This window comes from Lepidochelys kempii, chromosome 1 (genome assembly GCF_965140265.1).
Source record: "Lepidochelys kempii isolate rLepKem1 chromosome 1, rLepKem1.hap2, whole genome shotgun sequence".
Lineage (NCBI taxonomy): Eukaryota > Metazoa > Chordata > Testudines > Cheloniidae > Lepidochelys > Lepidochelys kempii.
Genome location: NC_133256.1, coordinates 119,314,180 through 119,340,370, shown reverse-complemented (window position 1 = coordinate 119,340,370; position 26,191 = coordinate 119,314,180). Strand labels below are relative to the sequence as shown.

Below are 26,191 nucleotides of genomic sequence, written 5' to 3'. Positions count from 1 at the left end.
AGCACACCCCAAACACTATCCCAGGGGAGGCTCTAGTAGTTTTCTTCCCCAGTGTGATTTTTGCCCAAACAGACTCTGTCTTATCCATTCCATCACTTCTTATTTCTTTACAGTCTGCCTCATCATTGATATACAATGCTACTCCACCACCTTAGCTTTATTTCTGTCTTTCCTAAACAGCACATGCCCTTCAATAGCTGTACTCCAGTCATGACGACTATTCCACCATGTTTCTGTTATCCCTGTAATATCTGGTTTCACTTCCTGCACCAGTAGCTCTAGTTCCTCCATTTTGTTACCTAGGCTCTTCGCATTGGGGTACAAACATCTTCATTTTTGCTGTTTGGCCTCGCTCACATTCTTTACCCGATTAGGCTAGACGTTCTACCGCCAGTATCACCTATCAGACTGGTATGTACACTACCCTTCCTCCCTATGTCCATTCTCCTACCCAGGGCCGGCTCTACAGTTTTTGCCGCCCCAAGCAGTGGAAAAAAAACTGCCACCGCAGACAGCAAAAGGGAGAAGCTGCCACTGATTTGCCGCTGCAGTGGAAACGCTGCTGCCCCTTTCTAACTGCTGCCCCAAGCACCTGCTTGGAATGCTGGTGCTTGGAGCCGGCCCTGCTCCTACCCATGGCTGTATCCTTTCTTACTTCATTTTCTTCCCTCTCAATGTTAAAATCTGGTGTGGAGATTACCTGGACATCTCCTAACCATCTCCCCCAAATTCCTAGTTTAAAGCTCTCTTGATCAGTTGTGCCAGCCTCCATCCTAGAAGTCTATTTCCCTCCCTACTCAGTGATGTCCACCCCGAGAGAACAGTCCTCTGTCCATGAATGCTTCCCAGTAGCCATACATCCCAAAGCCCTCCTTATAGCACCAGTGCCTGAGCCATCTGTTGAGCATCATAATCTTGTCAGAATCCCACTGAAGATCACCTGAGCCTCAATTTCCTTAATGATCTTCCCCAGCCTTGCGTAGTCTCCCTTGATACGTTTCAGTGAGAATCTAGCCGTATCATTTGTTCCCACATGAAGAGCAATCAGTGCATTCTTTCCCGCTCCCGTTAGGATCCTCTTCAGCCTCCACATCCCATATCTTAGCACCCGACAGACAGCACTCCCTTCTGTTCTCTGGATCAGCTCTTGTTACAGGCCTGTCTATTCTTCTCATTAAGGAATCCCCAATCATGTAGACCTGCCTTTTCCTGGTGATGGTGTGATTCTCCAGTCTATCCCCTGTTCCCTTTGGCTGCAAGTCCTCTTGATTCCTATTGTCCCTTGCAATCCTCTGCAACCCATCCCGTAACCTCCTGGGGCTCATTTTTAGTGGTGTTATTTCCATTGACTCTTGCCCTCTTCCTATAGGTCTAGTTGCTCTTCTCTTCTTCCTTGCCCTCTCACCTTCAGTCACCACCTGCTGTGCCCCTTCTTCATTTTCCAACTCAGCAAACCTGTTCTTGAGCTCTGTTTCTCCTTCACTAGCCCATCTTTTCCTCTGCCTGGTTCTCTTAGTCACATGCTTCCACTGTCCACTTTCCTCACCCAACAGTCTCCCCTCAGAGTTCTTCGGTCCTGCTTCCATCTGCAAGTGTGAGCTTTTCACTTCAGCCTCCTCATGTCTTTGCTCCATCATCTGCTCAAACCCCCTTCTAAACTCAACCAGAGTTTCCACCTGCATCTCCAATCCTTGGATCTTTTCTTCCATCAGCTCTATCAGGCGGCACTTCATGCAGACAAAACTCTTTTCAGGTACCCCCTCCAGGATCATGTACATGCCGCAGCTTTCACATCCCCTCATCTTCATTGTGTCTTCCACTGCTTGAGTCACTACCACTGCTGCCTCTATATGTGTCATCACCTTCTCATCTAAGTCCTGTTAGTCTACAAATACCTTCTCCTTCAACAGGACTCCCACTCAAACTCCCCTGTTTACAGCTCTGTTTGCTGACTCCGGTAACACCCATAAGACGGGACACACTGGAAAATCAGAGGTCAAGGTTAGTTAGCATATTGCTTATTCTTGTTATTGTTTTATTAAAATTTTAATCTCACTTCCTCTGGGCCATGCAAAAAATAAAGGTTTTAAAAAGGCACTTAAATGAAGAGCTAGGATTAACTCAGCAAACTGGGATAGGAAGGGCATTTCATGCTTTAAACTCCTTCTGGTATACAGAGTACTGCTAAGAGAGTGAGCTGGATTCTACTTTTCACGCACCATGAACAGACTTAGATCCTGATCCCAGACAATGAGCTGCAGTGTACCTTCACAGAGCTCACTGAAGCATCGGGACCTTATTCACCACATTCCAGTCACATCTGTGCATAGTATACCCATGAAAGGCAACGGGCGTGAAGGGGGGTACAGAGTGACTAAACACATAATGTGCAACTAAGCACATAATTTGAGGTGAATGGGGTTGCACAAGTGAAACTGAGAACCTAGTTTGGTTTGCAGAACCTTTACTAGTGGTGATAATGTATCAAAAGAAAAGAACCGCAGTTGACTCTTAAATACTAAACAGTGTTCCAGGACTGGCAGTTTGGAAAATTCCCTTTTTACTTATAAATTGGGCATAATTGACCCAGAAATTATTTACAGATAATAAATATGGATTCTTACAACAACATTTATATTGAGTCACTTTTCAGACTAGAACTGCACTTTAACAATAAATCAATCATGGTGCATTAATTCATACTAAAACAGTGATGGGCAATCTGCAGCCCGCAGGCCACATGCAGCCCATCAAGGTAATCTGATTGTGGGCTGCAAGATATTTTGCTGACATTGATCGTCCACGGGCACGGCCACCCGCAGCTCCCAGTGGCCGCAGTTCGCCATTTCCAGCCAATGGGAGCTGCGGGACACGGTGGGCCACAGGGACATGCTGGCTGCCACTTCCCACAGCTCCCATTGACTGTGAACGGCAAACCGTGGCCACTGGGAGCTGCGGTGGGGCCGTGCCTGTGGACGGTCAATGACAGCAAAATGTCTTGCGTCCCGCAATCAGATTACCCTGATGGACCGCATGTGGCCCGCTGGCATTAGGTTAGGCTTAAAGCCAAAGCAGTGTGTAGGCTACCATTGTGTTAGGCTTAAAGCCAAAGCAGTGTGTCTTAGATATAGATTTTATACCCAGTAGGATCCATGCTGGGCTAGTTTATTTCATATAGAAAATGTATATATAAAATATTTTTGTAAGCTGTGCAAGGTAATGTGGGGATCTGTTTTCTCTTCAGCAGCAAATGTACAACTCTCATTAATATGAGTTACATGTGGCTCTGGGAGACAGATTATCTCTGGCCACTACATTTGTCATTTGTGCTGGAAATGGCCCACCTTGATTATCATACACATTGTAAGGAGAGTGATCACTTTACATAAGCTATTACCAACAGGAGAGTGGGGTGGGGGGAGAGAAAACCTTTTGTAGTGATAATCACCCATTTTTTCATGGTTTGTGTGTATAAAAATGTCTTCTGTACTTTCCACAGTATGCATCCGATGAAGTGAGCTGTAGCTCACGAAAGCTTATGCTCAAATAAATTGGTTAGTCTCTAAGGTGCCACAAGTACTCCTTTTCTTTTTGCAAATACAGACTAACACGGCTGTTACTCTGAAACCTACATTTGTCATTATTACATTGGGTTTTAGTAGCATAATGCAAATAGGAATAATGTAACATTTTGATAATGTAGGAGGAAAAAATTTTAAGCAATTGAATCAGGTGGTTTCACTTGCCATTTACACATTTCTTTTATGTTTTTGTTATAGTTATTGCTTATAATATTTTAAACCAGGCCATTTTAGGAGCCAAAATGTGCCTAAGTAACCTTAGTATATTCATCTTAAAAACTTCAAGGAGCTCAGCCGAAATACCTTTAAGTAAAGGAAATATTAATAACTCCACTGTACTACACACTTCCCCAGTGCTATACACTTAAGATAATAAAATTACCTCTTAACATCAAATTTTAATAAATATTGTGTTAAATTATAGATTACAACCACCAGGAAGCGTTTCTGGACAATTTATTTAATGTTGTCATTGTGGCCAGCACAGTTGTCTAGCAGCAGTGCAGTAAACAGCAGGTCCATGACTTTGGCTTGTTCTCTCCTTCCCTGGTTACCAGAAACTATACACGCTGTGGAAGTAGTGAGCTCAACTCCTGCAGAGAACAGAGTGGAACATGTCATTCGAGTAAGAACTCTGGCTGATTTGGGAGCAGTGATACACATTAGACATAAGTGAGAGCTACACCCAGCCCTCAGAAACCTTATGATGTTCAACTACATGGGTTTGGAATGAGGGGAGAGTAAAAAGGGGTAGAGGAGGAGAGACTATTCAGCAGCATCAGGCTGCAAGGCGATTAGAGACATCTAGGAAAAAAGAGTGCTGTTTAGTATTGAGGGTGGAGACTCCAAGCCAAAGGTTTAAAGCTTGGATAGAGATCACCCTGTCACTCTGATGTCCGTTTTGATCATCATATTTCCTCAATCCTCCTTCCATCACATCAAAGTAGGGATGCTTAGAGCTATTCCATTCTGCAGCTGACAGAAAATACTGATACGATGGTGAAACCAACACACACCTTGCTTTCAGAAAGGAAATGCCCAAGTATAATTATACTAACAATTACTGGTGTTTTTTCTCCTCCCATCATATCCAGCTGCAGCATTTATATTATAATTGAACCAGTATTAAAACATATCAGCTTTAATTTTCCATAATACTACAACAGTTAAATCATATTATAATTTTGGGTTTATATCAACGACAATCCATGCAATCCTGATAGCTCCAGTTATTAATTTCTTAGTGTTGTATGTAATTGCAGCTATTTACAAAGTTAATATCCTGCTCCCAGGCTTAATAGCAGTGGATACTCATTTTTACAAATTCAGTAAAATAGCTTGAAGGATTAGTGATTTCCAATATCTACTGTTTTGTAGAACACAGGGTCATAGCATTCTGTCTGGAACATCAATGGGATCTCTTGTCCCATGTACCCAAGTGTGACACAGAGGCCAACTGGTGGTTCACTATTCTGTGTCAGCAACTCATCAGGCCTGATATACTTACTACACCTCACACACTGTTGTCATGACAAAAGGTGGCATGTAATATATCATTGTAAAACTCAGAACTCACTGATCATTAATATTATTGCATGGTGTCTATATGGATAACATTCAAAATTACAAATGTGCTGAAATGTTTGGCAAGCAATGCATAAGCCCAGTACAAAGGAATGTCTATTTATTTATCTGACCAGCTTGGTCATCAGGCAGAGACATACATTTACATAAAAGATAAATCAATCCCTCCACATAGCGAGAGGGAGAAATAGCCTCTTGCAGGGATCTAAAGCTCAAATGATAAGCAATTTAAGCAACTGATTGTACATTCTGCAGAAAAGGACCTAGGGGTTACAGTGGACGAGAAGCTGGATACGAGTCAACAGTGTGCCCTTGTTGCCAAGAAGGCTAACGGCATTTTGGGCTGTATAAGTAGGGGCATTGCCAGCAGATCGAGGGACGTGATTGTTCCCCTCTATTCGACATTGGTGAGGCCTCATCTGGAGTACTGTGTCCAGTTTTGGGCCCCACACTACAAGAAGGATGTGGAAAAATTGGAAAACATCCAGCGGAGAGCAACAAAAATGATTAGGGGACTGGAACACATGACTTATGAGGAGAGGCTGAGGGAACTGGGATTGTTTAGTCTGCAGAAGAGAAGAATGAGGGGGGATTTGATAGCTGCTTTCAACTACCTAAAAGGGGGTTCCAAGGAGGATGGAGCTCAGCTGTTCTCAGTGGTAGCAGATGACAGAACAAGGAATAATGGTCTCAAGTTGTAGTGGGGAGGTTTAGGTTGGATATTAGGAAAAACTTTCTCTAGGAAGGTGGTAAAGCACTGGAATGCATTACCTAGGGAGGTGGTGGAATCTCCTTCCTTTAAAGTTTTTAAGGTCAGGCTTGACAAAGCCCTGGCTGGTATGATTTAGTTGGGGATTGGTCCTGCTTTGAGCACGGGGTTGGACTAGATGATTTCCTGAGGTCCCTTCCAAACCTGATATTCTATGATAACATTACTATATTACACAAATGTATCAGGTAGTATCTTTTATGAAAGCCTGTGACACACTGGTGATGAATATTATTGTGAAAAGTATGTGTTAGCACTATGAGGAATTAGGAATACTCACTAATATTATGCTTTAAATTCTGATCAAAAACAGAGAGAAACAGGAGGGAAGGTAGCATTGTGGAATCAAAACAATGGAAGCCCCATTAACATAAAAATAACCAAGGAGATAGGCAATCCACAGGAAGGGAAGAACAGTAGGCAGTCATTCTGCCTCTTGGAACAGGACCAACAAACTCAGAGATAAGGGGAAACAGACAGCCATTTTGGCAACTAGGACAGTGGTCACCAACCGGTAGATTGTGATCAACTGGTCAATCATGGAGCCTCTGTCAGTCAATCGCGGTCTCCGGCCGCTAAAAGTCCGGCACCACAGCGGGACTAAGGCAGGCTCCCTGCCTGCCCTGGCCCTGTGCCTCTCCCAGAAGCAGCCACCACATCCCTGCAGCCCCTGGGGGTGGAGGTAGGGGCAGGAAGTCTCCGTGCACTGCTCCTGTCTGAAGGCACTGCCCTCACAGCTCCCATTGGCTGAGAATGGGGGACTGCGGCCAATGGGAGCTGCCGGGGTGGTGTCTACAGGGAGGGGCAGTGCACAGAGCCAGATGTCCCACCCACAGGGATGTGCTGGACACTTCTGGGAGTGGCACAGGGCCAGGGCAGGCAGGGAGCCTGCCTTAGCCCTACTGCATGCCCACCTGGCAGCCACCTAAGGGAGCTCACACCCCTCCCCTCTCCTGCACACCAACCCCCTGCCCTGAGCCCTCTCCCAGAGCCAGCACCCTATATCCCCTCCTGCACCCCAAACTGCCTCCCATACCCCAACCCTTACCCCCTTCCAGAGCTTGCACTCCTTACTCGCTCCTGCACCAGACTCAGTTCAGAGCCCGCACGCACACAGCAAACCCCTCATCCCTAGCCCATAGCCCCTCCTGAACCCCAACCTGAGCCCAGTGAAAGTGAGTGAGGGTGGGAGAGAGCAAGTGACAGAGTGAAGTGGATTGAGTGAGCAGGGTGGGGCCTTAGGAAGGGGCAGTGTAGATCCTGGGTTGCACTTAAATTCAAAAAGTGATCTTGTGCTTAAGAAGGTTGGAGACCACTGACCTAGGAAGACAAGGGAAAGCAGTTGGAAGGTCCTGACTGATACAAAGTCAACCATGGTTGGTGTGACAAGATGGCTGATGTTAGTATGGTGGGTCCACAATTTTTCTTGGCTAAGATGCCACCCCTTGCCCCTGTTCTTGGGGCACTGAGGGCCCCACTAGCAGCCCAAAAAGGTGGTAGAGGAGGGAAGTAGGGGAGGGGTCTGGGTTTGTTCCTCATTCTGAGCCCCTGCCCCTCTCAACACCTTTGGGTTCTTACCCTCTTCCCCCTTGGGTGGGGTACTTTCAGCCCTTAGATGCTGGGGAAGGGATTCTCACTGGTGTTTCAAAACACACCTCAAAGCTCCAGTCCTCTCTCCTTTTTCCTCCTCCCTGACTGCTTGAAGAAGGGGGGAGGTATTAGGTTCCTGACAGGGCCTTAACTGACTACAGGTACTCCAATTAACCTGTAGCCACCCTCCTTACTCTACAGGTAACCACGCCTCAATTAACCTAAGGCTTATATATTTCCCCTCTACCACTGGCCCCCCTAGCCTTCCAGTATCACACTGGGAAGAAGAAAGATTGGTAAGAAATCTACCTTGAACAAAGGCTAGCTTGTTAAGTTAACCTTAGCTACTAGAAAGCATATTTTACTTTTATTTGCTTATAACCATTTTTGTCTTTATTCCTTGTACATGAACTCACTTAAAACCCATTTTTCTGTTAATACATTTGTTTTACTTTGAATTGAAGCCAACCCAGTGCTGTGTTTGAATTGCATTGATTGTTTACTCCAATTAAAATAAGTTGTGCTTTTGTCCCTTTAAAGGAGCAGCAAACCTTCTTACTCCTCCGAATGTTCCAGGAGAGGGCTGGACACTTCATAGCAGATGGTTTTGAGGAAATTTGGGACTGGGAGTGTGTTGGGGTCACCTAACAAGTAGTAACCAAGGGTGGTGGAAGTCAGGGTGGGGCTGTTGTTGGGTCAGAAGCGCTAAACTAAGGCTGCACAGCACACAGACACTCAGGGAACTGCATGCTTGTCTGCTGGTTGTTGATGTCCGGCCTGTGAGCCACAGCTGCAGAACACTTAAGGCAGTCAGGGTTACAGGACAGGCAGTGACACAACCCCTTATTGGTCTGGGTTGAACCCCACAATGTCATGTTAGTGCCTTCAAGCCAGATTCTGACACTCTTACTCATGTTGGGTAGCAAATTCCTCCATGAGTAGTCCTAATGACTTCAACAGGCTATTTGCGGAGCATGGTGTGACACTGGCAGACCAGATGCCAGCTCATCCCAAAGCCCAGAGCCTCACTGAACACTGACAAATGAATAGCTGGAAACCCATTGGGCTCACTTGTGTGTTAGCTCTGTTAAAACAGATATTATGTTTATAAGAATGTGTTTAGTGCTTGGATTTTATGAAATGCTTGTGAGCTGCTACATGCATTGATCTCATCCCATCACAATTTAACCTCTGGGGGAAGGGAATAAAAATCTCTGACCAGGAAGAACTGTATCAGTTCTGAACTAGGAGTAAGCTGAATATTGTGATTTTTGGTGTAAGGGACCATCTGTCAGAAAGGCAGGCTTGCCTGGATGGTGCAATAGATTGGAGTGCCCAAAGGGACTGTCTGTGACTCCATGTTAAGGCTGTTATAGTACTTGAGGAGTTCACACTTGATACTTGGTATAATCTAATTATAGAACACACAGTACAATTTGGCATTTGTGCCCTGGTTTGTAACAGTCTGCCCTGAGGTTGGCACCCATGTTTGTGAGCCACTTGACACAACCTGAACTATGGTACTATTCAGCATGAATAAGGGTGTGATGGGTTTCCCCTGGGGTGCTGCTTGGAACTTGGGTACCATGGAGCCCCCTGACCCACCAGCCTGGGGTCTCTTCACACTGTATTGCTGAGGCAAGCCAGCCAAGCCCTACCTCAGGCTTCAGACTGCACTTAATCAGCGCGCACACACAAGTAGGGACACACCCAGCTGCAGAAACACACAGACAATGAAATCAGCTCTGCATGGGAAGGCTCAGGTAAGGATTTGCCCAGTACTCAAGTGCACGCCCCTGTCTAAAGGATAAACCCAAAATTATACTGTCTTGCGCTACACAGAGAAGTGTACAGTGTAGGCTCATGAAATTTGCCCCTCCCTCAATGTGGAGAGAGATATGCAACAGCTTTTTGCCCCCCAGTTATGAATTCCACACACTGGGTGTTAGCCAAAACAAAAACAAGTTTATTAATTACAAAAGATTTACGTGATTATAAGGGATAGCAAACAAATCAAAGCAGGTCACCCAGCAAATAAAACAAAAATGCAATCTAAGCTTAAGTTACTAAAGAAACTAGTTACAAGTAATAGTTTCTCACCCTAAATGTTGTTTCAGGCAGATTGTAGAGATTCTGGAAGGCCAGCTGCACTTGACTGCAGCTTAAAACTTCAGTTATTTAATTCACAGGCGAGACAACCTCCCATCTGGGCTCAGTCCTTCTCCAACCACCCACCGTCCCTTCAGTCTTTGTCTTAGATGTCTACAGCAGTCATCTTAGGTGGGGATTCAGTGAAGAATGAATCATGATTGTCACTCCCCTGCCTTAAATAGGCTTTACATATGACTCGAATCCTTTGTCTTCCAGTGTGATTTCCACCGCAGGCCATGATCACGTGACCCTGCAGCCGTAACTTTGAGTCTGTTTGCAGCATCCCCAGGAAGGCTTTCTGGGTGAAAGATTAGCCTCTTCTAAGACCTATTGTTTTTCCTAATGGCCCTTTCCAGCCAGCCATCTAGACCAGTGGTTCTCAAAGCCAGTCTGCCGCTTGTTTAGGGAAAGCCCCTGGCGGGCCGGACTGGTTTGTTTACATGCCATATCCACAGGTTCGGCTGATCGCGACTCCTGGTGGCCAAGGTTTGCCGCTCCAGGCCAATGGGGGCTTCAGGAAGCAGTGTGGGCCAAGGGACGTACTGGCCGCCCTTCCCACAGCCCCCATTGGCCTGGAGCGGCGAACCACGGCCACTGGGAGATGCGATCAGCCAAATCTGCGCACGTGGCAGGTAAACAAACCGGTCCGGCCTGCCGGGGCTTTCCCTGAACAAGCGGCAGACCGGCTTTGAGAACCACTGATCTAGACTGATTGTCTAGTGGGTGTTCCCCAGGTCTAAACAAATTTCTAATAGATGCCTAGACAATATTGCTAACTTCAAATACCAAAATGATACATGCTTACATATATTCAGTAAATCATAACCTTTCCAATGATATCTCGCATGCCTTATCTTGTATAAAATACATCATAGTTATGCCATCTTCATATCATTATAATATTACTATGAAGAATATGGGAGTGTAATGCCACAAAGGGTATCAGAATCTGGCACTTAGATGTTCTTTAAAGGTCTCTCTCACATAGAGGGGCACACTCCAATGAATATAGTAGCCTTTGAATGCCCTGCAGAGATGTTGAGAGGAGCAAAGCTCATTACAGTATGCATCGAAGAAAAAGAATCCAAAGATTCAAATTACAAGGCTATCATCACTATAATTGCCAGTTCCACCTATGTCTCAGAAATGATGCAGATACTAGACTATGTTCCAGCACAACAAATTAGCTAATTAGTGCATTTGCCCCAAGAACAAACAAATGGGCTCTAAGACATTTGACCTGAAGCCAACTGGGGAAGCTGGGGCTGGGATCCACATATAGAAGACTGAAATCATCACAAGAACGTTTTTCCCCCCTTTTTAATTTTGGAGAGGTGGCGATACTTATTTTTCTTTGTGTTTCTTTGTATTTTTAATTTATAACAAAAGTGCCTAGAGCCCTATTATTGTTAGGTGCTTTTTATGTTGTGTGTAAATCTAAATAAATGAAAATAGTGTATTTGCCCCAAGAACTATGCAGTAATTATTAAGTTAAGTTAGTAAATATATTAGTCCTCAGTTCCAGCCCCACTCATGTACATTCTGAAATTTAAGCACATGTGTAAACATTAGTTTTCCTGTTGTACTCGTGAATTTTGTTACAATTCGAGCTAAGTACCTATATCCTTGGTATGCTCTTTATTGAGGTAATGTTTCTATTTCCATCACCTGGTAGTTAATCTTTCATTTGTATTTACTGTGCTGTAGGTAACATCAGAAACTGTATCCTTTCTTCTGAACTGTCTCCCTGTAGAACAATGAGATAACATAGCACATTGTATTGCCATAGCTTCCATTTTTTAAAAAAACCTCATTTCAAAGACACTTACTGCATTAGTATCTAAACAGCACTTTAAGAAAACATTATGTAACCAGTCAGTCTATGGCGGTTATCCAATGTCTCAGTTAGAGCTGGTTGAAAATTTTCCAACGGGACATTTTTCTGTCAGAAAATGCCAATTTGCCAAAGTTGACTTTTTCCATTGGAACATGTTGATTTCAACTAAATTCCAATAGAATTCAGGCAGGCTTCTGTCAAAAATCTGCCAGGTTTCCTGCCAGTTCACCCTCCCATCTCCTCAACATCACACCTAGCAGGTGGGATAAAAGAGTTGAGACCCTGAAAGCTCAGAAGCCCTGGCTCCACAATCACCCAGCCTCCCAGGGCTTCCTGCTCCCTTTTAGCTGCCAAGGAGCTGAGAGGAAGCCTCAACTACTTTGAAAAGGCTGAAACAAAATGTCACTTTGACGCTTTCTAAAGGAAACTTTAGAACTCCCATTCCACGGGAAATTTCAAAATGTTCATTTCTTGTTCGATTTCAGAATGATTTTTTTTTCCAATTTGCAATTTGCCATGGAACAGAAATACCAGTTCCCAGTCAGCTTTAATCTCAGTTTTGATTCAGCTGTAACTCATCCATAAAGCCACTTTATTACATAACTTTGTTTTCCTGTTACCTGGTGAACAAAGGATTAAAGTCAGCTCTGCTTGGCCATCTCATTGCACAGTGCTCAGGGGAAAGATTATAACAATGCCTATTTGGGAGGTAAAGGGCGAAGAATTCCTTTCGGAAGGTCAGGACTGGGTTGAACCCCAAAATATTTATTTTTCTTCCTAGGGTAGTAAATGGGTATAGGTATAATTTAAGGCAGTAATGCAGGGAGCCTATAAGCCTCAAGGGCTATAAGACATTAGCTTAGCTAAACTGATAAAGGCCTAAGGCCCAGCAGCTAACCAGGAGTAACCCCAGGTCATAAGATGTCACAGGATAGAATGCTGTGATTACCTGTCAGCAGTGTAGTCATTACAAGATGACCGTCTATACCAGCTTAAGATATTTTTAAGTTAGGAACATCAGCAGATGTCTGACCACAAGAATGCCATGGAAACTAATGAACGTATATGCTAATGAAGCTGAGGTAAAAGGCCAAGTAGTCTATGGGAGAAGAGCAATCCAACATTAGTAGAGCGTGGAAGTTCTGAAATGCCTACTGAATGTGCAATAGGCATAGTGGCATCAGTGTCACACATTATAAAAGTTGTAGCCCAGCCTGCATGCCTCGTGCCTTGGGAGATGCCAGGATGATGACCACTGCTGGTGGTGATGAGGATAATCATGACTAACGCTTCAGGTTTTTCTGCAAGAGACGGCATGAGTATACAGATGCTCAGATGCTCATTTTATGTTAGCCCAACCGTCTTTGCTGGGTTGGAGTGTTTGTGACTTTGTTAGCTGTGCTAAATAAAAATGTTATAAGGACAAAATTCCTGTCCAAAATGTAATTGTCTCCTTCATGCATGTTAGGGGTTCCCAAATTAATAATTTTAATAACTCTGGGCCTGGTCTCAGGACTAAACCTCCCAACCCACTGAATGTTAATTGGGATTTCTAATTGATCAGTATAATACACAGTCAAGAGATCAGGCAACATAGCCTGATGTATTTAGACTTATTACTGTATTTTCATTTGAGGAAAAAGACTTGCTGATTAGGTTCTTAATACTGAGAGACCATTTCCAATGGGTAAACCACTGTTTTAAGTGACCACTTTAAAATATCCTTAGTGATTCCAATATAACTTTATCTAAGCTTTAATAATGGCCAACTTCAGCTAGACAATGGCTTTTTTGCTGGTCTCTTGGGTGGTTGATTATGTCAGGTTTTGCTGTAATATACAAAATATTTATAAATATTAGTCACAATGCATTTCGACTTCCACAGCCACCCATGTTTGCTTAACCTGCAGTAAAGTTCTGTCTAAATCAAAATGAGTTTACAATTAATATGTATATAAAGCTCTCAGTACACACTGTGCAGTACGATAAGTGAACTGTGCCAAAAAAAAATAGATTCCTACCCCAAAGAGTTTTGAGTCTAGGGGTAAAATGGGTACTATTCAGAAAAACAGAACAGTCTTGCCAGGACAGCTGAGCTACCAGCCATGGGTAGAGCAGGGACAGGAACAGACTACTGCAAGAGTAGTCTGTCAGAACTACCAGGCAGTTGGGAGTATCCCTGAAAAGGTAGTGACCTTGAGCAGACTAGAATGGCTCCTTTAATTAAGAGCCTATAGACCTGCCTTGGGCTCACCTGGTTAAACACTTGCTTGTGGATTGGCCCTTAGGACTCACAGGTAATTATCTCAGATGAGTCATCAGGCTCAGGACACTCATCACAAGCCTAGATTTGGCCAACTTTGATTAAAACAAACACATTTTCAAGCCAGCCCACAATGACTGGCACATCTATGATGATTACATATCTTTGTGTTTATGACATTACTTTCATGTGACAATGGTAAAGAATCCTAGAAAGAATTGCTTTCTTCTAACGCTGAGCAAAGAACTCTATTATTATTATTATTAGAACATGCTACCCTGGCTGTTTCTCACACAGTCTCTCTACTTCACTATAAAATTCTACCTAGAACCTTCCCTGACTTCCTCCCCGTCCCACTTCCCCCAACTTCCCATTAGATTTAAAGAAACAGTACATATCTTCACAATAACAATCCACTTTCCAATATTGGGCATCACATGTAGAAAGGAAACAAGCAGGACTATAACCTGGCCAAAAAGTGTTTACTAAACAAATATTACCAATAACTTGGAAACCATAGACTAACAAGATCCAGTCATTAACATTCGTTAAACACAATAAATGGAATGATCCACTAGTTTTAGAATTAAATAAATCCAGCTATTCAACCAGTAGAAGACATAATTAAGTCCCAATCCACACTCCAGTCAGTGCATTCAACCTGAATTTTGCACCAGGGACTATAGAATTACGCTTTACTGCCCCTATGCCATTGGTCTAGCACAATCACTATAGTATCCTGTGTTGGTTGTTTGTTTGTTTTTATATTAAACTTATTGTGTTTTACTCTGCCCCCAGAATTTCAATGTGCTGCAGATTTTCATACTGAAAATACATAACTGTCTCACAGAAGCTAGTAGGGGAAAGATGGAGGTTTTGGCAGCTTGGTAGGGAACAGCTGGCACTTTGGCAGCAAGGAAGATCTACAAGTCAGTTTTGGTGGGATTTGAAACCCAAAAGTAGTTGAGTATTTGGTAATGGGAAGAGACACTTCACTGAAATCAGGAGAATGGGGAGGAGAAAAAGAAGTATCCCTATATTCATGAAGGGCACTTAAGCTTAAAGTTAAGCACCTGTTTAAGTGCTTTTCTGAATAAGGATGGACCTAACGTGTGCTTCATTGCTTTCCTGAATTAGGATCTTTGATAGAAGTGAAGGTCATTTTAAATTTGGGGTGGGGTATTCCTCACGCCATCTCTAGCAGGTCTTGAGAGCAACTAGCCCCTTGCACTCTGCCTCAATAGCTGGCATAAATCCAACAACAGTGGAGAACTTGGATGTGTCTGCTAAAATGATCGGCAGTGAAATGGTAAATGTTGACATTTTAAATTGGCATTATGAGGTTTCATTAATATCTGATTGAGATTAAAAATTAAAATTAAACTAAATCCTCCTTCCCTGTATCACTAACTAGAAGGGTGTCTTGTAGCACTCTTCCAATCAGTGATCTGCCTCAGGACTCCAATTCCCAGCAGTTACCAATGAAGACTGTAATAAGCTTTGTTTAAATTCATTATTCTATTACTTTTTAATAACTTTATTCTACTTTTTCACACCAGGATTCACGGTTTGTCTGGTGTCTTCCATTTAATACCTGAAGTATGATACATCCTCCTCCTCTCCCACAGCGTTGTTTTGTGTAAAAAGTTTAATTTCAGGCTATATTTTTACTTTTATTTTAATATTAATTGGATAAGATTATATAAGGCAATTATAATTTTTGGTGGGTGATTAATAGCTGAAGTGAAATGAGTACATTCTTCTATAAAAACAAAAAATGTATCCTGGTCTATAGCAGGACAAAAAAATTCAGCAAACCACAAATGTTTTGCCTTTTAAGGTTTTGAAAACGTTATCCTTGTTTGGTTGGTTTGGGTTTTTTACGTTCCACTGTTACTTTGCAGGTTTGGTTTAAATTCGAAAGTGTTCAGAGCTGGGTTCAAAATATTAATTATACAAATGAGTCCAGTATGGAAAATGAAGCATGCGTGTGTTTGCAAAATCAGGGTCCGAATGCAAAATCTGTATTTTTATATGCAGATGAGCATTTGTGCACACAAACTTGTATAGTTTTGAAAATATGGTCTATAGTGACAACAGGGATTTTACTATCATTTGAGAGGAAAATGTCTGAATTTTCTGCATTGTGATTGTCTGAAATCATCCTTTCAGAATCTAATCCTAATGGCTTGTATACATTAGGGAACTTCATTGTGTTTAACTTTGTTATGTGTTACTGATAAACATTCAGATTTGTTATTTTGCTTGGTACATTGTAATAAAAAGTGGAAGTTGTGTGTGTTCACTTTTCCTTTTTTTTGTCGTCTTGGGGTTCATCTGGTTATTCTGAGTGTTCTCATGCAACATGGCAGGAATTCACACTCCTCTTTCAAGACGAGATTATTTTCCTCATTGGAGATTAACTCAGGCATAAATAGTTCCTTCTCCAAGAGAAATCTTTCTCAGAAGAACATGCATAGTAGGGTGTTGTTCCTATCCATGTACATAACTGCCTTTTTATATTACCACAACTTGTTCTTGACCCTGAACACTAGTTTGTTCTGTTAAGAAGGGCACACTTCTGTGAAAGGTACACATTGTATAATGTGTGTCCCTAGCAGTTTGTTTGTTGCATATTTCTTATCAGAAATATCTGATTCACATATTTTAGTTGATTAATTCAATCTGTTAGGACTCAAGAACCCAGATGGGTTCATTCAATTAAAAGATAATAGGACAATTACCTCAATCATTTGTTTGCAAACAAAGCAATATATAAACAGTTTGTATACTTATATACTTGACTACCTCACTCAGCTTGTCTCTCTCATAAAATCTTCTATTGGATGAACTTCTGTTGGAAAAAGAGACAAGCCTTCGAGCTACACAGAGCTGTTCGTACCTGGGAAAGGTAACCAGTGTAACAGATTGTTTAGCACAGAGGTGGGCAAACTATGGCCCACGGGCCACATCCAGCCCGCGGGACCGTCCTGTCCGGCCCCTGAGCTCCTCGCCCGGCCCCTCCCCCGCTGTTCCCCCTCCAACGCTGCCGGGCAGGCAGCGGGGCTGCAAGCTCCTGCCGCTCTGAGCAGCATGGTAAGATGGTGGTGCACACGCACAGTGGTGGGGGAGTTGGGTAGTGGGTCCTAGGGGGGCAGTCAGGGTACAGGGAGCAGGGGGCGGTTAGATGGGGTGGAGGTTCTGGGGTGGTCAGGGAATGGGATGGGGGGATTTGGATAGGGTGTGGGAGTCCCGGGTGACCTGTCAGGGGTCGGGGCTGTGGATAGGTTGGGGCAGTCATGGTACAGGAAGCAGGGGGGGTTGGATCGGGGGTCGGCTCCCAAGGGGGGGCAGTTTGGGACAAGGGGTCCCAGGAGGGGGCAGTTAGGGGATGGGAAGTGGGAGGGGGCAAATACAGGGCAGGGGCCAGGCTGTTTGGGGGGGCACAGCCTTCCCTACCTGGCCCTCCATACAGTTTTGCACCCCTAATGTGGCCCTTGGGCCAAAGGTTTGCCCAGCCCTGGTTTAGCATAAATAACTCACACACCTTGTAAGAGACCATTCAGGGTGCAGTGGGCAATTAACACCTCTGCAATCAGGACAATGGCTATGGCTACACTAGAGAGATTACACAGCAGCACAGATGCAGCAGTGCCACTGTAAGCTTTTTAGTGTAGCTGCTCTAAATTGACAGAGCTCTCCTGTCGTCTTCATTAATTCACCCCCAATGAGCTATGTCCGTGAGAGAAGCTCTCCCACCAACATGGTGCTATCCACCCTGGTGCCTACGTCAGTGTAACTTATGTCGCTCAGGCGGCTGGCGTATTCATACCCCTGAGCAACATACATTACACTGACATACATGGTAGTGTAGACATAGCCAAAGGAGGGTTACAGATTGTTGTAATAAGACATAAAACCAGTGTGTCTACTGAGTCCATCGTTTTTAGTGTTTAGGAAAGTTATGAATTTAAGCTCCCAACCTCCTCTTTTGAAGGCATTGTGCACATTTCCATTGAGGATGAGGACTGAGGGGGTCCAATATGTAATAGTTTTGTGGAAAGTGTTCTTGCATATACAGTGGTCATGGGCCTGCAGAATTTATGAAGTATTTTCAAGGCTCCCAGTAGCTCTGGAAGCCCTAGGATATCTGGACCAATCAGATATGTTAGCAAGCGTTTTAGTTGTAAGTACTGCCACTTGGCTGAGGGTGACAGGTTATATTGTTGCTTTAGTGTTAGCAAAGAGAGAGATCCCTCATCTTTGATTAACTAGGAAATCCACATGATACCCTTGCTCAGCCAGTTTTTCCAAATTATAGTGGTTCCTCCCCCCCCCCACACACACTTTGCAAGTCTGTTTCCCAGACAGGTGCTATTCCCCCACCCAGTTACCACTGGGGAAATAGCTGGACTATGGAACTGGGAGATACTTCCTCCCCAGAAGATGGAAAACACAGATGGTGATGTGGCCAGAGGGCTGAATCATGAAGAGGATGCTACGGTTCCTGGACTGAGGCAGGTCTGCAGGAGAAGGTGGTAGGAGAGGCACCACCAAGAGAGAGAATACTGGCTGAGAGAGCTAATCCCCAAGACAACCCCATCACAAATTCCCATTCAGTTTTCACCCATGTGAGTATAAGAGTGGTAGCACTTAACTAATACTGGAACCAATTTGACATCTGAGACATGATAGAAGCATAATAGTAATTTTGTAGGTCTGGGAGCCCAAATCCCACACCCACCCACCCATGCGTGGCTTTAGGGAGCTGGAGTTTTTTAAGTGATAGCTGTGAGTGTTGACCAGGACCCCACAGAAAAGCTCTAATAATCTTATTACTTTTTCTAAAATAAGATGGAAGGATTTATACAGTGAGGATGCTTAGAATAGAGGAGCCAAAGCAGAATATTAACTTTTATTGTATTAACCCTTCCCCACAGGCTCAGGGAGCAAGAATGCCACCTATTTATATCACTAGTTATTTGAAAGTACTGGATTTAACTTTATCTTCACTAATTAATTAACATATTTGGTACTTTTATACCTAGATATTTGATTGCATCAGTTTGCCTATGGAAATTCCATTGAGAAAAAGGCCCACTACATGACAACTGGGAGATTTCCAACAGTTCTGATTTTTCCCATTTCATTTTGTAACCAGATATTGCACTGGATGTTTGAATTAGTGATCGGAGGGCTGGAATAGTGGTTTCTGGTCTGGATATGTACAAAAGTGCATTGTCTCTGTATAACATCAATTTATGCTCCATGGAACCAATCTGTGTACCTCAGATATCTGGATGAGTCCATATAGCTATTGCCAGGGGCTCAGGAGCCAAATCAAAAAGTAATGGAGACTGCAGGCACCCCTGCCTAGTTCTATGGAAGAGGCTAAGCGTATCCAAGGTCACCTTGTGATTCAAGAGGTTGGGTAAGAATATAACAGTTGGATCTAGGAAATATAGGTCCAAATTTTTGTAAGGTACAAAACATATACCTCCAACCCACTCTATGAAAGCCTTTCTGCATCCAAGGCTAATATGGCTTGTGGTTTGAGGTCGTCATATTTCACTGCTATAATATCAAAAAGAAGTCAAAGGTTGTCAGAGGCCATCATGGTTCTGATAAACCCAACTTGAAATGGGTGCATGATAGAATCCAAAACCTTCTCCAATCTCACCACCAGAACTTTTGCTAATATTTTGATATCCCTATTAAGTGAAATTGGCCTATACTTGGAACATAGTGTGGAATCCATTTTGACTTTCTGAGCAATCTTAACTTTTGTCTCAGTTTTCCCCTCAGTAAAATTGGAACAGTGTTTACCCACTTAACAAGGTGTTGTCAGGGTTAACCCACTAATATTTGCAAAGCACTTTGAGATCCTCAGATGGAATGTGCTAGAGAATTCCGAATTATTATTGGTATTTATTCCTTCCCACATTTATGACCTATTGAGATAAGTTAACATTACAAACTTTTTGAAACGTCCGAACACATGATAAATTTTATATCAAAAGGACATTAACTACAATTATATATTTTCACATTCCCCTTTGTTTATAACATTGAAGAAGCTTGAAAACATTTGTTTTCTAATTGGGGAACACAGTTTGTTTTTGTTTTGTGTTTTTCCTGTTTCATGTCTGTTTTCTCCACATGTCTGTGCTCCAACATTTTCAGTAACGACCACATGAATCTGCCCAGGTTTGCGAATAAACTGAGAGCTCAAAAAACTGGCTGTTTTTGTGTCGTCTGTTTCATTTTAGAACAGAATAATAGATTTTTTTTAAAGTCGATAGTAGGCTCAGTCCTGCACTTCTTACTTCCACCTAGGCAAAACTTTCAGTGGCTTTAAGGGGCACATTAAATAGTGGGTCTATTTAGTGTGTCTATTCCAGAGGAGTTTCTCAATAATATAATTTTAAGCTAGGTCAAATTTGGGGCTTATACTACTTGTCGGTGTCCCTTTTGTTTTTTTCCTTTGCCATGCTCATTCCACCTATCCGATAGCAGTAAACCAAAGAATGTCATTCGCTTTTCCAGAAGTATCACTAGGGAACAAAGACTTGCCAATACAAACTACTGACAGTGCATTCCCCAAAATACTGATCAATGGCATATTCATTTCTGAAAAAGCTGTAAATAGATGCCAGGGTTAGGTTGTGTGTATTCCTATGATGTGATGTATCACGTATAAGAAGTGTAAAAGACTCCTTTTGACTTAGGGCTTGTCTATGCTTAAAACTCTGCAGAGGCACAGCTATAGCACTTCAGTGAAGACCCTACCTATGTGATGGGAGGGCTTCTCCCATTGACATAAGGAATCCACCTCCCTGAGAGACACAGAATTCTCCCATCAGCCTAGCACTGTCTACATCAGTGGTTAGGTCAGTCTAACTGCACCATCCAGGGGTATGGATTTTTCTCACACACCCGCTTTCTCTCCCCCCTCCCAAGCAATGTAGTTATACCAACCTAAATTCCCAATGTAGACCAAGCCTCCCATGTTTTGCATATGATTGCTTACCTTTTTAGAGGTAGGGATTGGTGGCTCTACACACTTAATTAGCTTGTTTTTGAGCTCCACTCCTTTTTGTTCAATGTCAAACATTTTCTATGCTGCATAGTCTCAATCTTGTGAATGAAAAGGCCTCTGAAATATTTCATTTTTTTAAAGGAATACCATTGCTGAGGCCAGGGAACCAATGAGGACAGAAACAAACAGCTCTAGAAAATGGCTAAATGGCAGCAACTTGCTTGAATTACATGTAACAAGGTATCTTTCCCATGTCACTGTGGAGTTGGGAGAACAAATTGCCAATAGCCCATTGATTTTTAACCCCGGCTAGGATATTGATCTAACCCCAAGACAAAATGTCCAAAGATGAAGCACTGTAAAACAAGAAATGAAATTAACCACATATCTAACATCTGCTTGTTCTTAAAATTCATACCCATTCAAAGTGATGCCTGCTGCTGCTCAAAAGTGAATATCTGTCAGAACAACCAACCAAAAAACAAAGAAAAATGTATAACTGCATATTTGAACAAACTGGGGAAAGCAAATTAAATTATAGTGAAGTTATATTGTGATTTAGCAAAGATACCTTTATACAGTAATATGGGAGGGAGAGCGGAAGCAGCAAGGTGGAACAAAAAGGGGGCTGCTTCATGGAGGATCAGTCCATTAATGACTATTAGCTAAGATTGTCAGGGATGCTGCCCCATGCTCTGGGTGTCCTTAGCCTCTGACTTCTAGAAGCTGGGAGTGGATGACCTGTTCTGTTCATTCCCTCTGGGGCACCTGGCATTGGCCACTGTCAGAAGACAGGATACTGGGCTCAATGGACCATGTATGGCTGTTCTTATATACTATTTGCCTTTTAGCAGTGGCATCCCACTCCAGGCCAGCTAATCCGTGACTCTGATTGGATCCAAGATTGATCAATGTCATCCTTCCCAACAAGGAAGATGTTAGTGGTTGGTGGGTGCTGTGAAACTGCTAACACAGAGGCCAATCCGCAGGGCCCAGCCCAGCAATCTATCAGCTGCTGGGATAATTGTGCCCTTTTTGTGGAACTTCCACGATACATTTCCTTAGCTTGTAAAGTCATATGTTAAGGCAGCATCATGGACAGGAGAATAGGACTCTACTACTTAGCACCAAACCTTTTCAAAGCCCTGTACAAATATCAGTTAAACCTCACAATACTGTGAGGTAGGTGCTAGCGTGTTTAACAGAAATCAAGAGACTTGTATGAGGCCACACAAGAAGTCATCAGTGGGCTAGGATTACAACTCAGACATTCCTAATTTGTAGCCTCATGATCATTCCCCTAGATCACACTGCCTCCGTATCTGTAGACCCCAGTCTTTCTCCCATGGCATCAATGGCAAAACTTCTATTGACTTCAGTGGATGCAGGATGATGCCTTTAGTGGGGGTACTTTAATCCAATGTTGTTTCAAGATCCAGCATTTATGGATTAGTCCATGTCATCAGCAAAGGCATATTGTTTATTGAAACTGCAAACAGGCTTTATACTGCAGATCATAAAACCGAGATCCAGCTGTCAGATTTCCTTACAGAATGTATTTAAAGTTGAAAGCTGAATACTCCAGCCTTATAAATCAGCAAATTTATTCTCCAGTTATTTTCACTGAACCTTGAGAAGAAGCTATCTAGCAATGCAGTGGTGACATAATATATGGTATAACAAACCTCAGCCTGCAGGGCTGGGTGTTCATATTATTATTCAAATACATATTCTGGTAGTCCAAGAGGCTGTGTGCGAGGTGATATACAAAAAAAGAGGTAAACGTACCTGCCCCCCAGAGAATACAATCTAAGAAGACAAGCAATGTACAGAGCTTGGGGAAGAAGGAAACAAGATCTATATTGTTTTATACATTTGCTGTTTTATTTGTATAAGCATTGACTTCCCCACTGCCCACTCCAATTAACTATAAAGTATCAACTGATTTTTAATGGATATCACAGTAAAAGAAGGACATGCGAAGGAGTTGAAGGAAGAAAGGTGCTTCCAAGCACAAGAGGCTGGCATGGAACAAAGAGATATAGATCTATACGGAGAAAGAAAGGGACTGAATACATGATGGTATAATGTAGCAGAATACAAAGATTCTGGGTTGTTGTTTTTTTAAAAGGCCAGAATGGACCATTGTGATAATTTAGTCTAACCTCCTGTATAACACAAGCCATAGGACTTCCTTGAATTAATTCCTGTTTCAAGTCCAATAGTTGTGCTTGAACTAAAGCATATCTTTTAGCAAAGCATCCCATCTTGACTTAAAAATTTCCAGTGATGGCAAATCCACCACAACTAGAGCTGTGCAGAGAAAGGTACCTGTAATTCCATTTCATGGTGGATTTTGGTATTTCCCATTACATTTTCCAATTCAGACTGAAATCCAATTTTTTTTTAAATTTTCTGCAAAAGGGAACAGAATCCCAGCTCTGGAGCAGTCTGCCTGTTTGACTATCCTGGAGCCATGGACCTTGAAAGTCCTGAGGTCCCTGACTCAGAGGCAGTCTACCAGGTGGGCTGCTCTGCTCCTGGAAACTTGGGCTCCCCATCAGCTTACTATCAGGAAACCTGACAAGTTTTGAATGGTCTGCCTGTGTTCTGTCAGATCGTACCATACCTGCAAAACAATTTGATTTCCACAAATTGGCAAGCTCTGACCAAAAAAAATATTTGAGGAATTTTTTGAACCAGCTCTAACCACAATCCTTGCTAAGTTGTTCCAATGGTTACTTATTCCCACTGTTCAAAGGGGTTAACAGACTGATTGGCATAATTCCAGGATAGTTATCCATTATCCAGGAGCCTGTGTTTCATATTCAGGTCTCCTGTTTGTTTGCCACTGTAATAATGCGTGGTGATCTCTTTCATTAGCGTCCTTTCATTTCCTATGGACCTTCTCTTAGGCTATGAAGAGCAAAAGTGTCCTAACTAATCAGCTGTCAGATGTGGCCAGGCCGCAGCACAGGAAGGCAGCAGCAGTAACATGAGGCTCTGAACACTGAGGGTTATTTTTGGATTCCTACTTTGTTTTTTCTCTTTAAATATAACTAAACAGCTGGTTATGTGCTGTGAATAATTTCCCATGCAAATTCTTCACAGGATGATGCGTATGGTCCTCTTGTAGTCATGAATGTACAAAATAGAGGCATATCTGTAAGGGCACCCATTCATTAACAAGAACAGGATATATGTGACTTGAAGTAGCTTTAAAATAGCTTCCCTTATACTATAGGCACATAAAATAGTATTTAGGGTCTATGATTTGTGCAGTATGGGTCTAATCCAAAATCTACTGAGATAAATGGGACTTTCTCATTGACTTCAGTGGTCTTTAGATCACAATTTATGATGTTTTGGTAACAATTAAGCACTTAAGGTCTGATCCTGCTCCCATACAATTCAATGGCAAAATTCTCATTGACTTCAAAGGTGCTGGATTGAGCCTTTAAAGTTAAGATCTTGGAAAGGCTGTTGTATATCCGCCCCAAGAAATAATGTGAAACAAAATGCTTTGAGAACGTCCAATGTTGTTTATCTCTGACACCACCTCCTTCAGATCACACTCAACGTAGCTAAAACAGAGCTCCTAAACCTCCCCCACAAACCCTTCCTTCTACCTCCATTCTTGATCACAGTGGAGTGCACCATCATTCTACCTGTCTCTCAGGCCTGAGATCTGGCCTCATCTTCAACTCTCAGACCTCTTTCTAGGTCCTCACATCCAGGCTATTTCTAAATCTCATTAAATCTTTCTGCATAACATCTCTAAAACATAGCTTTTCCCATCCATCCACACAGCTAATCTCATCCAAGCTTTCATTAACTTGTCTCAATTATTGCAACATCCTTCTCTCTGGCCTTGACAAATGCAGTCTTGCCCCACTGATATCCATTCAGAATGGTGCTGCAAAGATCATTTTCCTAGCCCGTTGCTTTGACCATGTCACCCCCTCTTTGCATCCCTTCACTAGCTCCCCCGTTTCTGTTGCATCAAACATACGCTACCTACATTTACTTTGAAGGCCTTTCACAATCAAGCGCCACCCTACATATCATCCTCAATTGCTATCAAGATGTCAGCTCTCTAATCAGTCCATGATGCCAGCCTCCATCATCTATTTGTTAAATTTTCAAACAAGCACCTCCATGCTTTCTCTCATGCTGCTCCTCGTGCTTGGGAGAAGTTTCCCTAAACATCTGCAAAACTAGTTCATTATCCACCTTCAAATCCCTCCTTAAAATTCTCCTTAGGTATAATGCCTACAAAAAACTTGACAATAGTTAACCTGCTAGTGTGCTGAGCCCACTGCCTATCATGCTGACCAATGCTTTCTTATACTCCCCTGTTTGCTGTCTCTTGTCTTATACTTAGACTGTAAACTCAGATTGGGTCAAGGATCATCTTTTTGATCTGTGTATGTACAGGGCCTAGCACAATGGGCTCCATGACTAGGTCTCCTGGGTGCTATGACAATACAAAGAATAACATTAACAATTACCAGAAAGTGCCAAGTGCAGAGAGTGTTCAGTCATCATTATACTTTTACTTCAAAGGTGGATCATTACATTCTTTAAAATATGAATAAACCTTTTAAACTAATCTCAGTAATACCCTAAATCTCTTTAGTGCTCTGAAAACTTACATTTACTGTATCTGAAGAAAAAATGGTAATTAGCTTAGTAAAACTAATTGCAGTATCCTGTAAATTCTGTAAAATGTTTAATTTTTTAAAATCATAAATAAAATTTAAAAGATTTTCAGTGTGCTTTATTCTTAACCATTAAGGGATTTGTGATTCATGGTATCCATTTAATAAATAATCTGATCTGAAAGAGGTAATTTGTCATAGCCAGAGAAAGTGCTTACTAAAAAAAAAAGCATGACAAGTTAATTAAATAAAGCTGAATATACTGTATACTAAAAATAAGAATATGCATTTGTTTTTTGTTTTAATAACTTTTGATGCCTGGATAATCAAAGCACAGAAGCAATTTTATAGACTAAAGAAAGGAGGGAAAAACTGGCAATAATTAAGATATGTTTGTATATTTTATGCTTACAGGATGTGATCTTGCATTCCTTGTACACACTAAACTCCAAGTGAAGTCATTAGACAATTGTATGGTTCAAAAATTAAACCAATTTTTTTTAAATGTTACTCTTTTCATATAATGCCTACCCTGCAAACCTTGCTGAGGACTAATGCAAGATCACACAAAAGATTACTCATATGATTAAGGAGTGTAAGACTAGTCTCTTAGGCCCTGTCCTACAAAGACTTACAAATGTGCTTAACTTTACTATCTTGAAATCAATGGGACTACTCATGGTAATAGTAAAGCATCTATCTAAATCTTTGCAGGG

The 26,191-nt window shown here is 42.4% G+C and overlaps 1 long non-coding RNA gene across 1 annotated transcript in view; it reads right to left on the bottom strand.

The window, feature by feature from the left end:
- Positions 1-4,059: 4,059 nt before the first annotated feature.
- Positions 4,060-26,191, bottom strand: part of LOC140914625 (uncharacterized) — a 47,832-nt gene continuing 25,700 nt past the window's right edge. The window contains exons 3-4 of the long non-coding RNA XR_012159927.1: positions 11,294-11,422; positions 4,060-4,174 (exon numbers count right to left, since the gene is read on the bottom strand). This is a non-coding gene — a long non-coding RNA (uncharacterized lncRNA). The remainder of the gene's footprint in view (positions 4,175-11,293; positions 11,423-26,191) is intronic.